At 44.5% G+C, this 16051-nt stretch overlaps 1 non-coding gene across 1 annotated transcript; it reads right to left on the bottom strand.

Annotated features, from left to right (window-relative positions):
* Window positions 1-9881: 9881 nt before the first annotated feature.
* Window positions 9882-9954, bottom strand: TRNAE-CUC. Its single transcript has one exon. It is a non-coding gene; the product is annotated as a tRNA-Glu (tRNA).
* Window positions 9955-16051: the final 6097 nt, after the last annotated feature.

The raw sequence follows: 16051 nt of genomic DNA, 5'->3' as shown, positions 1-16051 counted from the left end.
TGGCTCCCTTACCTCACCTTTGACCTCTCCTTTCCCCTCCTTACCTCTTGAAGTTTTCATTCTAGTGAAGAGATAGACAAAGAGTAAACTCCCAATGGAGAGGCTATGATTCCACCCTGGGGTGTATCCTTCACTGTTTTTCTCATACATCCCCATTCTACAAGACTCTAAGTACATAGAGATCCATAACAGGTTGCTAAAAGGTGACTCCAATTTTGGCTGAGGCTTTAAAGTCTGACAACAGGTGTTGAGTGTCTCCCAGAATCTAGTCCATTCTGTAGGACTTAGCATGTCACCTGGAAGTTATCAAAGTGTCATGAGGTTGCAGAGGGAGAGGGAGAATTTCTTTGGAGAGTGTGCTGTTCGCTCATCTTGGGTCAAGTGAGAGATGGGGCTTCAGAGAACTTGTTCCCTGGCATTTGGACAGCCCTTGTTTTCTTTCCTTTTAAAATTTATTTATTTATTTATTTTTGGCAACACTGGGTCTTTGTTGCTGTGTGTGGACTTTCTCCAGTTGTGATGAGCAACTCTACTGTCTAGATGCTGTGCGAGGGCTTCTCATTGCGGTGGCTTCTCTTGTTGTGGAACACGGGCTCTAGTCTTGGGTGTCAGTAGTCATGGCACATGGGCTTAGTTGCCCCGAGGCATGTGGAATCTTCCTGGACCAGGGATTGAACCCCTGTTCCCTGTGTTGGCAGGCAGACTCTCAACCACTGGACCACCAGACAAGTCCAACCCTCGTTTTCAAAATGCACCTTTGGAGATGATGTGCTTGAATTCTTAGTTTGGGGTTCTGGAGGAGGAGGGATGTATTCTCAGTTGATGAAAAAATGAAGATGAAGTGGAAATAATCTGGATGGAAGGACTTTGTATTCTGGGTGCAAATTAATTTGACTGAAATGACAAAATCCTATTCTAGTGGCAACAAGACAGTGTGAAGGTTGACAGTCTAGAGATGGTGTGGCAGCTGAAAAATGGCCTCATGGACCAGGATCTTTATACCTTTATGTCTCTGCTCTCCTAAGGTTTAGTCTTCATCCTCATGCTTGTCACCTCATAGTCAGAAGGTGGCATTATGCTCGAAATTAAAGAAAGAAGAAGAGGGAAGAACAAGTGGCAGTTAGGAAGGTATTCAGGTAGAAAGATGATGGTGGTTTTCTGCTTGAGTCTGCATTTTTTAAAAAGTTAATATTATTTGATTATAATGTAACTGTAATAGATTGTAAGGCTTTGAGTTTTGAAAAATGCATAGACTCATATACATTTATCATCCTACCAACTTACACAAGATACAGAGCATTTCCATTACCCCCAAAGTCCCCTCATGTTTCTCTGAAGTTGACTCTTTCCTACCCCTCGTTCCCGGAAAACTGTTATACTTTGTGTCACTATAAATTAGTTTGCCTGTTCTAGAATTTTATACAAACAAAATCACACAACATTTACTCTTTTGTGTCTGGTTTCTTTCACTTAGGATAATATTTTTGATATTTATTCATATTGTGAGTAGGAATAGTTCATTCCTTTCTATTGCTGAGATGTATTTCATGTATAATTATACCAGGACTTGTGTATCTGCTCATCTGTTGATGGTGAATTTGGGTCGGGCTGTTTCTAGTCTGAGCCTATTATAAACATGACTGCTAGAAATAAAACGTTGTGTGGACATATGTTTACATATATGTTGGGTGAATACTTAGGAGTGGCCTTGCTGTGTAATATGGATATATATTTGTATTTCTATGTCTGTATCTATTGTCTATATCGGTATCTGTGTCTACATCTTGCACATACATAGTCTCTCTTAGTTCCTGGTTTCCTGTTTTTCTCTTTTTTAACTTTTTCTTTTATATTGGAGTGTAGCGAATTAACAGTGTTGTCACAATTTCAGGTACAGCATAGGGACTCAGCCATACATATCTATGTATCCATTCGCCCCCAAACTCCCCTCCCATCCAGGCTGTCACGTAGCATTGCTGATTTCCTGTTTTATTCAGTTGGTTATAATCTGTTATCATTATTGTTTAATACTGATGTTCCAATTGTCCTTCCTTTGGTCATTGGGGCCCCATGAAACTGTGTCCTTTTGGCTACCTCTCTCCTTCTCTGAGTTCTGCCTTACTTTTTGAGCGCCATGACATGTTCCCTAGTGCTTATTTTGCTAATACTACTTCATAACCATCAAATATTACACACCTTCTTTTGTGTGTATTAAAAAAAACAACTAAAAGTCCAGGGAACCTCAAAGAAGTTGTTTCTTTTCGCACCTGAAAAATTGAGGGGAATTTCACACCGACCTCCTGGCTTTTGGGGGCACGTCTTAGATCTCTGGGTGGGGCTTTGGAAGAACCAATGCCTGGCACTTGGGTAGGCGCTGGGTTTCAGGGATGCATCTGTACAGTCCCTCTCCACCCAGGGAGCTCCAGTCTAGGTACGGAGACCATCCTGTCTACTGCTTTTTATATTGTGCTTTACCAAATATAATCATCTCATTTTAATTCACAACTGGAGCCATTATTAAAAGGCAGATGATGAGTCCATACCCTAAACTGATGTCAGGGAGGAGGCAGGAACCACGAGGCTTTATAGCAGTTCTCCTTCCCGTGTGAAGAGACGCTGTGTCTCCTCTGTGCGCAGAAAATGGCCTTGCCTCTCAGTCTGCACCAGCTGCGTTGGGTCCTGAGCCAGGGCTTCCTCAGCCTCCGCGTTTCCTGAGCCTCTCTGGGAGGTGCTCCATCCCTTTACAACCCGTGACTTCTCTGAAGAGTCTTCTTCGCATTTGGGTCCAGTGGACCCAGTTCAAAGCCTGGTACCCAGTAGGTACTCAATAAATTTCAGCTCTGTCTCCCTCTCTCCTGGCACATGCATGCAGACACACATACAAACACACATTCATTTACTCTGTAAATATGTAAGTTAATGAAAGTTCCCTTATACTTGCCTTGGGGGCTTTAGTTTCTGTTTCCAGGTGAGAGAAATAAAAAATGTGAACTGCTTTAGATTTCTTGGGTATAAGTACTATATAAATTTGGGATTATTATTATTATGGTAGATTATTGAAATACGTTGCTTTATGACTTTCATTTTAATTAGGGGAGGTTGACTTCAGATGGCTTAATATCTGGTCTTTGGTCCTGAAGGGAGCAATATGACATTGGCAGGGGCCAGGCCTGGATGACCTAAGAGTAATTTTTCTCCTGATTCTGTGACTTGATGCAATAAAACCTCTCAGTTGAAAAAACTTAAAGAAATACACTTGACATACTTCAAATCCTTTCTATAAATTGTTGAAAAGATTTAATATAACCGCCAGTCATAAAATCTTTAATTTGACTTGACCTTCCATGGTCCCAATTCTTACACATGCAGTTTTTATTACCAAAGAGTAAATGATGGATTTCTTGTTATTCGAGGGAATAAAAATGCCCTTCAATCACCTCCTCCTACAACACAGAGATCTGAACATGTTTGGTTCAACTCTAAAAGATAGGAATGATCACAAAATGGATTGTAATCTGGAAGTATTTTGTCTTCTATGAATGCAGGCATCCCTTATTTTTATTATTGTCTTTTAAAAAGCTCTAGCCAAGGATAAGGTTCAGCAAGTTTGGTTTAGGGCAAGATCAATAAAATAAAATTATTTTTCATCAATCCCCATTAGAAAGCCTGAGCTATGCTTTCAATATAAAAAAGTATTTCCCAGCGGGTTGAAGATAAAACTTTTGGCAAAAACAATGAAACAGGGATGTGGCTTAACTAGGACCTTTTGTCTTCATTTGGCAATGTCCTGCATGCAGGCTTTGGGGAGGCAGTTGTGTGGTGGAAAGAGCACTGATTTTGAAGTAGGGCGGAATTTGAAATTAGCTGACCGATCTTAAGAAGAATACTTATACTCTTGGGCTTAGTGGGAGCCAACATTCAAGATGGCCCCATGATGTTCACGTCTTGGTTTTCATACTCTTGGGTAGTCCCTCTGGCACTGAAGAGAGCTGACCTATGTAACCAACAGGATAGTAAGGGATATGTGACTTTCTGAAACTGGGTCATAAAAAAAGAGACATCGTAACTTCTGCCCTCCATTCTCGTTGACCAGTCATTCTGGGGCAGGTCAGCTGCCGTGTCTTAAGGACACAAGCCACCCTGTGCAGAACCTCATGGGGTAAGAAACTGAAGCCTCCTGTCTACCGACTGGCATCAACCTGCCAGCCACTGTGAGTGGAGCACCATCCTGGGTGGGTCCCCCCAGCTCCGATCCAGCCTTCAAATGACTTGCACCCTGGCCAACATCTTGTCTACAACCTCCTGCGAGATTCTGAACCAGAAACACCCAGCTAAGCTTCTCTCAAATCCCCAGCCCGCAGAAACAGATAGCAAGTGTTTATTGTTTTAAGTTTTGGGGTAATTTGTCATGTAGCAATAGATAGCACAGAACCTTAGTGTCTCACCCAGTGGAAGGATTCTAGACCAGTCCTCTAGGGTTGTAGAAAGTGAAAGTGGAAGTCGCTCAGTTATGTCTGACTCTTTGCAACGCCATGGATTATACAGTCCATGGAATTCTCCAGGCCAGAATACTAGAGTGGGTAGCCTTTCCCTTCTCCAAGGGATCTTCCCAACCCAGGGGTCGAACCCAGGTCTCCTGCATTGCAGGCAGATTCTTTACCAGCTGAGCCATAAGGGAAGCCCAAGAATACTGGAGTGGGTATCCCTTCTCCAGCGGATCTTCCCAACCCAGGAATCGAACCGGGGTCTCCTGTGTTGCAGGCGGATTCTTTACCAACTGAACTATCAGGGAAGCCCTGATAGGGTTTCTAGGAGGATTGAATGAGATGAGACATACAGGCAATCCAGTCTAGTTCCTGGTATGTTAGATGGTTGATAATGGACAATTACCATTACTTCTAATACTTTCAAATCTTTGTAACACGTGTGATGCCTTTTAAAAAATATTATTTCTTTGGCTGTGCTGGGTCTTAGTTGAGGCGTATGAGATATTTTAGTTTTGGCATGTGGGCTCTAGTTTCCTGACCAGGGAGCAAACCCAGGCCCCAGCTTTAGGAGCACCAGAGTCTTAGCCACTGGACCACCGAGAAAGTCCCTTGTGATACTTTTGATGCACTCTTTCCATCCCATTGATCACAAGAGTTTTCCCACTACACCAGTTGTACCTTTTGAACATTGATTTACCTTTTGAACTTTGCTGAGCCCCCTCTGCCCCTGTCTTTTGGAGGAAAGAGCATTCATATGCTTAACCTGTTGCAAATAAGTTAATGCCTTGACTAACACTTCTGATACACTTCAGATATACTTCTGTTAAAATTTCTTCTTAGAGAGTTACTTCACTCTTGCTGAACTTAGCTGGTTTCCTGCTTTTTTGTTCCAAATTCTGTATGTTTGCTGAAAATGAAGGCTACTGTTCATTCTAAAGGCTGGAGGGTGGAGGGGGATGGAGAAGAGAAAGTTCAGGAGACCTTGCGTTAAATGGGATACTCTGCTACCTGCTCACCAACTTTCTTCCAAAAAACCCTCAAGGCTAACTTTTGTTTTGTTTGTGCTTATTTGTGTGTTTAAACAGGTAACAAATTCACATGGTTAAAAATAAGAATGTTAGAAAAAGAAAATTCCTGAGGAAGTCTCTCTCCCACCTGTTCTCATCCACACCTCTCTGGGCCTCCTCCCCCAGATACAGAACCACTTTTCTTGGTTTTTCATGCATCGTATAAGCAAATATTATCAATAGCATGTGACCTTATTTCTCCCTTTATTGCAAAAAGGCATTAAGCTCTATATCTCCTCCTCTATGCCTTCCTCGTCTTCGCTTAGCAGAAGAGCCTGGAGATCTTTCCATATCAGTGTAGTGAGAGCTTTCATCTCCTTTTCTTGGATTCATCGTGTTCTGCCATGTGGATGTACCATACTTTAATTAACCAGATCCATTTTGATATATACTTGGTGGTTTCCAGCATGATATTATTGCAAACCGAGCCGCAATGAATAACACTGTATGTATGCATCTCATTTCTGAAACATGCTCTAGGATAAATTCCCAGAAGTGTGATTACTGCTCAAAGGGTATATGGACTTTTGAATTGAATAAAGAGAGCTAATTTGACCTTTACCTAGACTGTGCCACTTTGTATTTCCATCAGCAATGTATAACAGCCTCTGTGTTCCTTCAGTGTCAACCACAGAGTATATTATAAAGTTAGTTTACAAAGGTCCCACCTTAATGATGCCTATGGCTTGGGAATAGGGATATTTATGTTGCAAACATCAGCTAATTTCTATGATGTGTTTCTTCTCTTACTTATCATCAGGGTAGTAATTCATATACCACCTGCTCAGTGGGCAAGGTGTTCAGATACAGGCTGGTGACTGCTTGACATGGAAGAGGGGAATAGACCACGGATGGGGCTGGACTAGGGCTTCACCAGTGGTTCAGTAAAGAATCGCCTGCAACGCAGGAGACACAGGAGACGCGGGTTCGATCTCAGGGTCAGGAAGATTCCCTGGAGGAGGGCATGGCAACCCACTCCAGTATTCTTGCCTGGAGAATCCCATGGACAGAAGAGCCTGGCGGGCTACCGTCCATGGGGTCACAAAGAGTCGACGTGACTGAAGCGACTGATCACAAATTTTGGGGTTGGACTAAATGTCCTGAGATGCTCCTTCCATCCTAATTATCTAGTCTGATGCTCTGTCTCATCCATTGATCTCATCTTCTTTTCTCCCAATAAAACTTACATATTGGAGTCGTGTTCTAAAAACATTTGGTAATTGTTTTCTCCAAAGGCATACTTTGATGTCTTAAGTACGCGTCAACATTTCACATACAAGCTCATGGTGGACCTGACCGTACGAGTTTCCTTTTCCTCGGGTGATGGCTAGGCTGGAGGAAGACTTGCCTGGGCGTGGAGCTGAGCCGGGTGATTTTGGCAGTCCCTCCAGGAGATGTGTTTGGGGAAACAATTTCTTTCCTACAAGAAACAGCCCAGCCACCAGAGCAGATCCAATTCATTGGCCTTAAGCACTGTCTAAAAGTCCTTTGGGAATCAACCCAAACACAAATACAGGATGTTTCCTCCTTTGCTTCCCTTCAAAGCTCTTTGCTCCTATTATCTAATCAATCTTCAGAGCAGGTTTTGGAAAGGGAGATGGTTTTCCTCCTGTCATGGGGACTGCAAGTCCGGAAGCAGGAGGAGAAGGAGGCGGGTTTCCTGTAACTGTCCTCCCATTGGGGCCTCTGGGCGAGTCCTGGTCTGTGTCGACCTCTGCCTTCTCTGTCTCTGGGTGGATGTTTGGGGCTCATAGTCATGTTCTCGGGTCAAGTGGTCCCCAACCTTTTTGGCACCGGGGAGCAGTTTTGTTGAAAACCGTTTTTCCATGAACCAGAGGGTGGCGGGCGGTAATGGTTTCAGGATGATTCTCATAAGGAACAGGCAACTGAGATCCTCACATGCACGGTTCACAGCAGAGTTCGTGCTCCTGTGAGAATCTAATGCCACCACTGATCTGACAAAGAGGTGAAGCTCAGGTGGTTATTCGAGCAATGAGGAGTGGCTGCAGATACAGATGAAGCTTCTCTCACCGGCCTGCTGCTTACCTGCTATGCGGCCCAGTTCCTACCAGGCCATGGACCAGTACCAGTCTGTGGCCTGGGGGTTGGGAACCCCTGACCTACTCCATGAACTGAAGGCCCTCTCCCATTGCCGTTGGCAACTCAACTTTGTGAATTCTGTCTAAATGCTAGTAAGATGACTTTGGGTAAGCATGTCTTTGAGGCTCTGTTAGATAGGAATAGTAATCTGCATGTCATGGGATAATTGGGAAGATAAAATGAGATCATGTACATGAAGATGCTTGACATATCATAGCCAGGATTCATTGTCAGGGAAAATAACCGACCAACCAACCAAATAAACAAACACCATCATTATCATCGTCAACAACAAAATGATTTGATCCAATCAGTTCAGTAGCCCTCACGAAAACATCGCAGCCAATCAGACGAGACCTTTACAGTCCCTGGCTGTCCCTATTGGGTGAGTCACTGTTTGAAGCAGGGATACAAGGAGTTTGGGCTCTGCAGCTGGCTGGTCTGAGTTCAAAGCTTGGCTCCACCACTTCCTGGGTGGGTGACCTTGGAGGGGTTACTTAACTGCTTTGTGCTCCAGTATCCTTGCCTGTAAAATGGCCATAATAATAGCGACCTGCTTTGAAGGACTCTTGTGAGGATCAATGTGCTAACTCACCCCAGGAACTCAGCTCAGTTCCTGGTACCTGCCCTTGTTGAGCTCCATCACCATCAGATTTTAGAACTGTGCAAAGTTGGCCCAGCTCTAGGGTAATGCTGTTTCGTGGACTGGTCTTTATTCATAGCATGAAAAATTGCTGAGAAAGGTAGTTAAGATTACTATGAATTAGGACCACAAGAGGAGCCAGGAAGAGGCTTGATTGTGTTATGTAATGCCATCAAATGTAAACCGACTAGTTATGCATCTGTCCTGCAAAGAGCTGTTATGCTCAGATGAGGACCAATGGGTCAGCAGAAGACTCCTTTTAATGTCTTTCATGGACTTTCAGCTCACAGCACAGCAGTCATGCAAAGGCTGGACAGGAAGCTGGGCTGTAGGATAGCAGAGCAGATCATAAATCAGGCATGCTCACTCCTACACAGATGGCGGGAGAGCCTGGTGCCACAAGACGTGAAGTCCCTGCTCCCCCAGGAAAATGAAGTATCAAGGATCAACCATCACATCGCTTCTGTCATCAGCTAGTTATAAGGAAAGGTCAGAGAGTTTGGCAAATTCCTACTTGAAAAGAGATCTCTTTGACCCATCTGAAGACTCTCAAAATGGTGAAGGGGATTAATCAAATTGTTTCTGACAAAGACCATGAAAACAAGAGAATTTAATTTGAAAATTAGGAGCATGTGAAAACTAAAAGACACAGTTCGAGCCAAACAATTTGAGGTGATTCTCAGCATTCATATGGATTACATTACGAAGTCCAGGAGAGTCTGGGGAGCAGGAGGCAGAAACACGATGGTCACCAAGTTATCATGGCTGGGGAATGCATGTTAATGGTGATGAAATCACCTAATGTGCGCTGAGTCCTTACAAGGTGCCACAAGGGAAGCCCAAAAATACTGTACTGGAAGGGGTAGCCTATCCCTTCTCCAGGGGATCTTCCAGACCCAGGAATCAAACTGGGGTCTCCTGCATTGCAGGTGGATTCTTTACCAACTGAGCTATCAGGGAAGCCCATACTGAGTGCCCCTTCTCAACAACCTCATAGGTACGTGCATGCTAAGTTGCTTTATTCATGTCTGACTTTTTGCGACTCTATGGACTGTAACCCACCAGACTCCTCTTTCCATGGGATTCTCCAGGCAGGAATATTGGAGTGGGTTGCCATGCCCTCTTTCAGGGGATCTTCCCCACCCAGGGATCAAACCTGGATCTCTTATGACTCTCCTGAACTGGCAGGCGAGTTCTTTACCACTAGCACCGCCTGGGGAGCAGCTAACAACAACCTCTTAGGTAGGTACTCTTTTTACCTTCATTTCTATTTTATAGAAGCTAGAACCAAGACACAGAGACTGACCTGGTAGAAGTCATCCAGGATTTGAATGAAGGTTATGTGAGGCTGGGACCCAGCTCTCTGCCACTACCCTGCCCTGCTCCCTTGCTGGTGCCATCATTATGGTGGGATGTGTGTTGCTCGGTGGCTTGGCAATGAGTTTTTTTGTGGTATTTATTTATTTGGACATTCCGGTCTTAGTTGCAGCATGCAGGATCTTTGATCTTCATTGCCGCTTTCGGGATCTACATGATCTTTTAGTCGCTGCATGCGAACTCTTAGTTGTGGCATGTGGGATCTAGTTCCCTGACCAGGGATCGAACCTGGGCCCCCTGCATTGAGGGTTCAGAGTCTTAGCCACTGGACCACCAGGGAAGTCCCTTGGCAAGGAATCTTGATCTTGATCATTGACAATTTCTTGATCATTTCCCTTGATCAGGGAAACAAAGCAAGTTGGTGACCAGACTGTTGCATTTCAGGGGGATACCTCTAAACCCATTAACAGGGAAGAGAGGGTACAGACATCCTCCCCCCATCTCCTCCCCTGACCCTTGTCATCTTCCTTCCCTGCCCCTCCTTCCCCCTTCCTTCCTCTTCTTAACTTGTCAGTATGGACAACTTAAAATGCATACTCGTCATCTGCTTTAACCATTATCGACCATTTTCGACCTCATTTTATCTACCATCACCACTTTTTTTTTTCCTGGAGTATTTTACACTAAATCCCAGAAATCATATCATTTCACCAGTACATACATATGTTTAACAGATAGGGGCTTTTTAAAAAGCGTAACCACTATGTCATTATCACACCTAATAAAATGAACAGCTAATCCTGAAAACATCATCTAATCTCCAGTCCATATTCAATTTTCCTCTATTATCTTAAAGACTTTTTTTTTTTTAATGGATTTGTTCAAACCAGGATCCAAACAAGGGCCATCCATTGTATTTGGCTCTTGAACTTTCAAAGCCTCTCTCTCTCTTTTTTAAAAATTTATTTGTTTATTTGTCTGCCCTGCTCCAAGGATCCTAGTTCCCCAACCAGGGATCGAACATGCACCCTCTGCCTTGCAAGGTGGATTCTAAACCACTGGACCACCAGGGAAGTCCCAACCTTTTTATTTTGGAATAATTTTAGGTTTATAAAGAAGTTAAAAAGCTTGTATAAGAGTTCCTGTATATCCCTCACATCATTTTGCTTAATGTTAATCTCTTAGGCAAGCATGGTGCATTTGTCGAAAGTAAATTAATGTGAATACATTACTATTAACTAAATCTCAGAGTTAATTAAGATTTCATAATTTTTCCCCCCAACATCTTTTTTTTTTTTCCTGCCCCAGGATCCAATCCAAGATACCATATTGCATTTGGCAAATCTCTTTAATCTAATCTAAATTTTGACCTAATTTAATCACCTCATTTTTTTTTTTCCTTCTCATGCCAATTATGTTGGGAAGAAAGCAGGTTAATTGACCCAGGGAATGTCCTGCATTTGTACTTGGCTGATTGCCTCTGGTGTTTTTAAAAAGTATTTATTTTAATTTATTTATGTCACTTAGTTGTGGTATGCAGGATCTAGTTCCCTGACCAGGGTTCAAACTCAGGCTCCCTGCAGTGGAAGCCCCAGAGTCTTAACCACTGGACCACCAGAGAAGTCCGGGAATGAATTTTTCCGTATTTCTTTATATTGAAGGCAGTTGAACTGAGCTGTAATTTACATCAAGTGAAATCCATCCCTTTTAAAAAAACATAATGATTTTTATTTATTTATTTAGCTGTGGTGAGTCTTAGTTGTGGCACACAGGATCTTCAATCTTAGTTGCAGCACGTAGAATCTTGCTCCCTGAGCAAGGATCAAACCTGGGCCCCCTGCACTGGCAGTGCCAGAGGCTTAACCACTAGACCACAGGGAAGTCCTGCTCTCATATTGTTAAACATGTTCCTCTGTCTCGCATATTTCCTATAAATTCGTGATTAGACTTCGAGGCTTCGTTAGATTGAGGTTCCATGTCTTTTCAAGACAGGGCTTCTTTGTGGATGATGCTGTGTATTTCCCATTACATCATCTTACGAGGCACATAATGACTGGAGGTCCCAATTTCAGTGATTTTTGGAGGGGCTTTTTGAACCCACATAGCATATTTACTTTATTTTCCAATGTACTTAAAAAAAAAAAAACCCATTTGCTCTCTTTGGATTAGTATCATTTGCATTAGACAGAGTTTCTTCTTCTTTTTTTAAGTCTTCATTGAATTTAGTGCAATATTGCTTCTGTTTTTTTTTTTAATTTTTATTTTTTTTATTTATTTTTATTAGTTGGAGGCTAATTACTTCACAACATTGCAGTGGGTTTTGTCATACATTGACATGAATCAGCCATGGAGTTACATGTATTCCCCATCCCGGTGCTTCTGTTTTATGTTTTGGTTTTTTGGCTGAAAGGTATGTTGGATCTTAACCTCCGACCAGGGGTCAAACCCATATCTTCTGCATTGGAAGGTGAAGTCTTAACCACTGGACCACCGGTTCTCCTTAAGATGTTTTTCTAACCAGCTGTCACCGGAGGCAGAGGACCAGTGTGAGTCATTCTACTCTTAAGGATCTCCCCATTGTCAATGGGTTTCCCAGGTGGCTCTGTGGTAAAGAATCCGCCTGCCAATGCAGGAGATGCAGGAGATGCAAGTTCGATCCCTGGGTCAGGAAGATCCCCTGGAGGAGGATCTGGCAACCCACTCCATTATCCTTGCCTGGAAAATTCCATGGACAGAGGAGCCTGGCGGGCTACAGTCCATGGGGTCACAGAGTCAGACGCGACTGAGCACACACACGCTGTCAACGGCAAGAAGGCCCTCTTTGAACTGGCATTCAAAGCCTTCACGATGCGTCTGTGGCAGTCCAGCTATACTGGCCTCATCTTCTGCCCTCGCCCACGTCCTCTCTGTTCAGCCCGCCTCTGCTCCTTCTCCTTCTTTCCCCTTCTGGGCACTGCCCCCACTTTCTCTCCGGCGAACTCCTCCTCATCTCTCAGTCTTAGCTCTCAAAGGGCTCTTCTGTGACCTGTGACATCTTTAACTCCCACAGGCTGGTCTAGCCATCGGTCCCTCTCTTGGGACTCCCTACACACCCCTTGCAGGTGTCACACTGCTTGTACCTGTGGGTTTGCTTATTTGTCTACCCAAGTCCTCTGGGTCCTGGGCACCAAACCATGCACAATCCCATCTTAGCTCATGCAATTTCCCCACCCTGTGTATATGGCTTGCTCTGGGATATGTGCATGTAAGGAAGTAAGGAGTGAGAGATGATTCCAGAAGGGTAGTGAGGCCAGTTCATGAAGGGCTTTGAATGCCAGTTCAAAGAGAGTTCAGACTTTGTTCTGTAGGCAGTGTGGCGCCATAGCAGGTGTTTGAGGGAGACCAGCCAGGACAAGGGCTGAGGCCAAGAGGGCCGTTAGCTCTGAGTGTCAGGCTCAAAGCGAGGTCCAGTCTAAATCCTTGACATTCTCTGCAAAGTCCTGGAGGGCAATGGCATGATCTGCATTCTAGAACCATCTTTTCTGAATGTCACTTAGGGAAGAATTGGAGACAAAGTGAGGAAGAGAACCAACACACATGGAGCTTCCATAGACCTGTGTGCACGTGTGTGCTCTGTTGTGTCTGATTCTTTGCAACCCATGAACTATAGGCCACCAGTCTCCTCTGTGCATGGGAATCTCAGGCGAGAATACTGGAGTGGGTCCATATTTCCTCCTCTAGAGGATCTTCCCAACCCAGGGACTGAATCTGCATCTCCTGTGTCTCCTGCATTGCAGTCAGATTCTTCACCTGCTGAGCCATCATATTATATGTTGGAATGTAAATAGGTGTGGATGTTCCGACTGACCCTCAGTGGGAATATTCTTTCCGCCTCACAGAGAGAGTAGGAAACTGAAGTTCAGGGAGGTGAAGAAAGTTGCCTGAGGCACCCTGTAGTCAGTGTGAGCCGGGGTTCTGTTGGGCCTGGAGGCTCGCTGGAGGGTCGGGAGGCAGTGGTGGAATATCAGGGAGAGATTGAAGCAGGCCGGACTGGGGCGGCACCCTGAGCCCCACCCCCACACCAGCTGGATGGCAGTCTCTGGGGAGCACCAAGGGGTGCACGCTGGACTCGGGGGCCTGCTTCCCCATGGCAGGGCCCCTCTGGGTGGCTCTGTGAGGGGGCCCAGGCCAGCCTGAAAAATGCCCATGCAAGGAACCAGACAGCCGCACAGGCTTTGAAACAAAACGGGTCACTTACTTTGTCCCCCTCCTCCCCATAAGATTTTGATTAAATTGACAGGGTCATCTGGTCACCACCAACGCCTTAGCTTTAATAGTGCCTTAATGTTAAAACCCTTGAAATAATTTTTGGCTCTCCTTAAGCATGAAAAGATTTTCCCCCAAAGCCTTTAATTCTGCACTCATCTATTTTTCCAATCAAAGGCAACTCCGTGGCCTTTCATGGTCTTAATTAATGGCTCTGTAATCAGAGTTCCACTCCGGCTGCCTTCTCTCCCCCCTCCCCCCTTTATCCTGGTTTCTCAATGAAGAGCTTATCTAGAACTTGTCCCGACTTCAAACAGACACTTCATGATAGTAAATTGCAGTGAGGTTTTATCAAGTGGAACAACCTTTTCATTCTCTTTCTTTTGGGTCTGGGTATTGGTGCAAAACCTCCTTTAGGGCACATGGTCTGTCTTCCTCTCTGCTTTTCAGCAAAACATGCCTTCCAAGAAGTATGGGGAAGGTGTTTTTGATTATGTACAACAAAGACCTCATAAGATGTTGGTAAATCCTTATAAGACGTTGGCGGGCTGGTGTTTATGGGGTTATCTGGAGCCTTTTGGTTTGAAGGTTGTACCTGACAGCCCTTTATGAAGTACTAAACTCAATTTTGGATAGAGATGTGAGTAGGGAAGATATCAATCTCTCTTGAAATGAATGTCAAGTTCCTTCTTTGGTCTGGCCATCTATAGGACCCACCTGGCATTTTAATTTATGATTCTCTCTTTTTCTTTCCAACCTTTTTTTTTTTTTTTTTAATGTATTAGACTGTGCTGGGTCTCAGTTGTGGCATGTGAGATCTTCAACCTTTGTTGCAGCATGTGAGATCTAGTTCCCTGACCAGGGATCGAGCCTGGGCCCCTTGCATTGAAAATATGGAGTTTTAGCCACTGGATCACCAGAAAAGTCCCCATTTGTGGTTCTCTCCTTTGCTTTGTCACCTACAAGGAAGAAAGAATACAGAGTAAACAGCTGTGTTGCTCAGGTCCCCAACTTTAATGAATGTCCTCCAGAAACCACCTCTTGGAGGGCAGCTCTGTCCTTTGTTCTCTTCCTGGGGACTTTGGAGAACAAACCAAGTGGTTCACAGATTTACTCAGAAGCCCAGCCAATATTTATTAAGCTCGGACTGAGTGTGATGCTGTTAGGTCCAGGGAGACAGAAATGGGCGGGAAACTCCCCCTTGTTCTTAGAGTGTGTCGTATGGGAAATAAAAAATATGTTAAGAGGTAAGCACGGCAGGTGGAAGTGGGTGTGGACATAGAAGGATCTCTGGGAGCACAGCATGGGTATCAATCCTAGTTGGGGATTTGGTGAAGAGCTGTGTCCTGAAGAACGCTCACCAGGGGGAGCCTGGGTGAGGCAGGAAGAGTGTCTTTGTTCATTTGTGCTGAGATAATACCATGAATTGAGGTGGGTTTACAAGCAACAAAAGTGTATTTCTCATGGTTTCTGGAGGCTGGGAAGTCCAAGATCTAGGAGCCAGCAGATTTGGTGTCTGGCGAGGGCCTGATTCTTGATTCATAGAGGGTCATCTTCTTGCTGTGTCCTCACATGGCCAAAGAGGGGAGGGAGCTCTCTGGGGTCTCTTTATTGGAGCACTAATCCCATTCATGAGGGCTCCACCCTCATGGCCTAATCATCTCCCAAAGGCGCCACCTCTAAATACCATCACACTGCTGATGTTCAGTTGCTCAGTCATGTCCGACTCTTTGCGACCCTGTGGACTGCTGCATGCCAGGCTTCCGTGTCCTTCACTATCTCCTGCAGTTTGCTCAAATTCAGGCTCATTGAGTTGGTGATGCCATCCAACCATCTCTTCCTCCGTTGCCCTGTTCTCCTCCTGCCATCAATCTTTCCCAGCATCAGTGTCTTTTCCAATGAGTCGGCTCTTCGCATCAGGTGGTCCAAGTATTGGAGTTTCAGCTTCAGCAACAGTCTTTCCAATGAATAGTCAGGGTTGATTTCCATTAGGATTGACTGGAGACAAACTAAGACATTTCCTTTCTTCATTGTTTCACCTAGTAATCTCATTAAAGGGGGCTTCCATGGTGGCTCAGATGGTAAAGAATCTGCCTGCAATGTGGGAGACCTGGGTTCGATCCCTGAGTTGGGAAGATCCCCTGGAGGAGGGCATGGCAACCCACTCCTGTATTCTTGCCTGGAGAATCCTC

Source organism: Cervus canadensis, chromosome 32, assembly GCF_019320065.1.
Source record: "Cervus canadensis isolate Bull #8, Minnesota chromosome 32, ASM1932006v1, whole genome shotgun sequence".
Lineage (NCBI taxonomy): Eukaryota > Metazoa > Chordata > Mammalia > Artiodactyla > Cervidae > Cervus > Cervus canadensis.
Note: the sequence above shows the minus strand (reverse complement) of the source record. Positions and strands in the feature narration are given on the sequence as shown.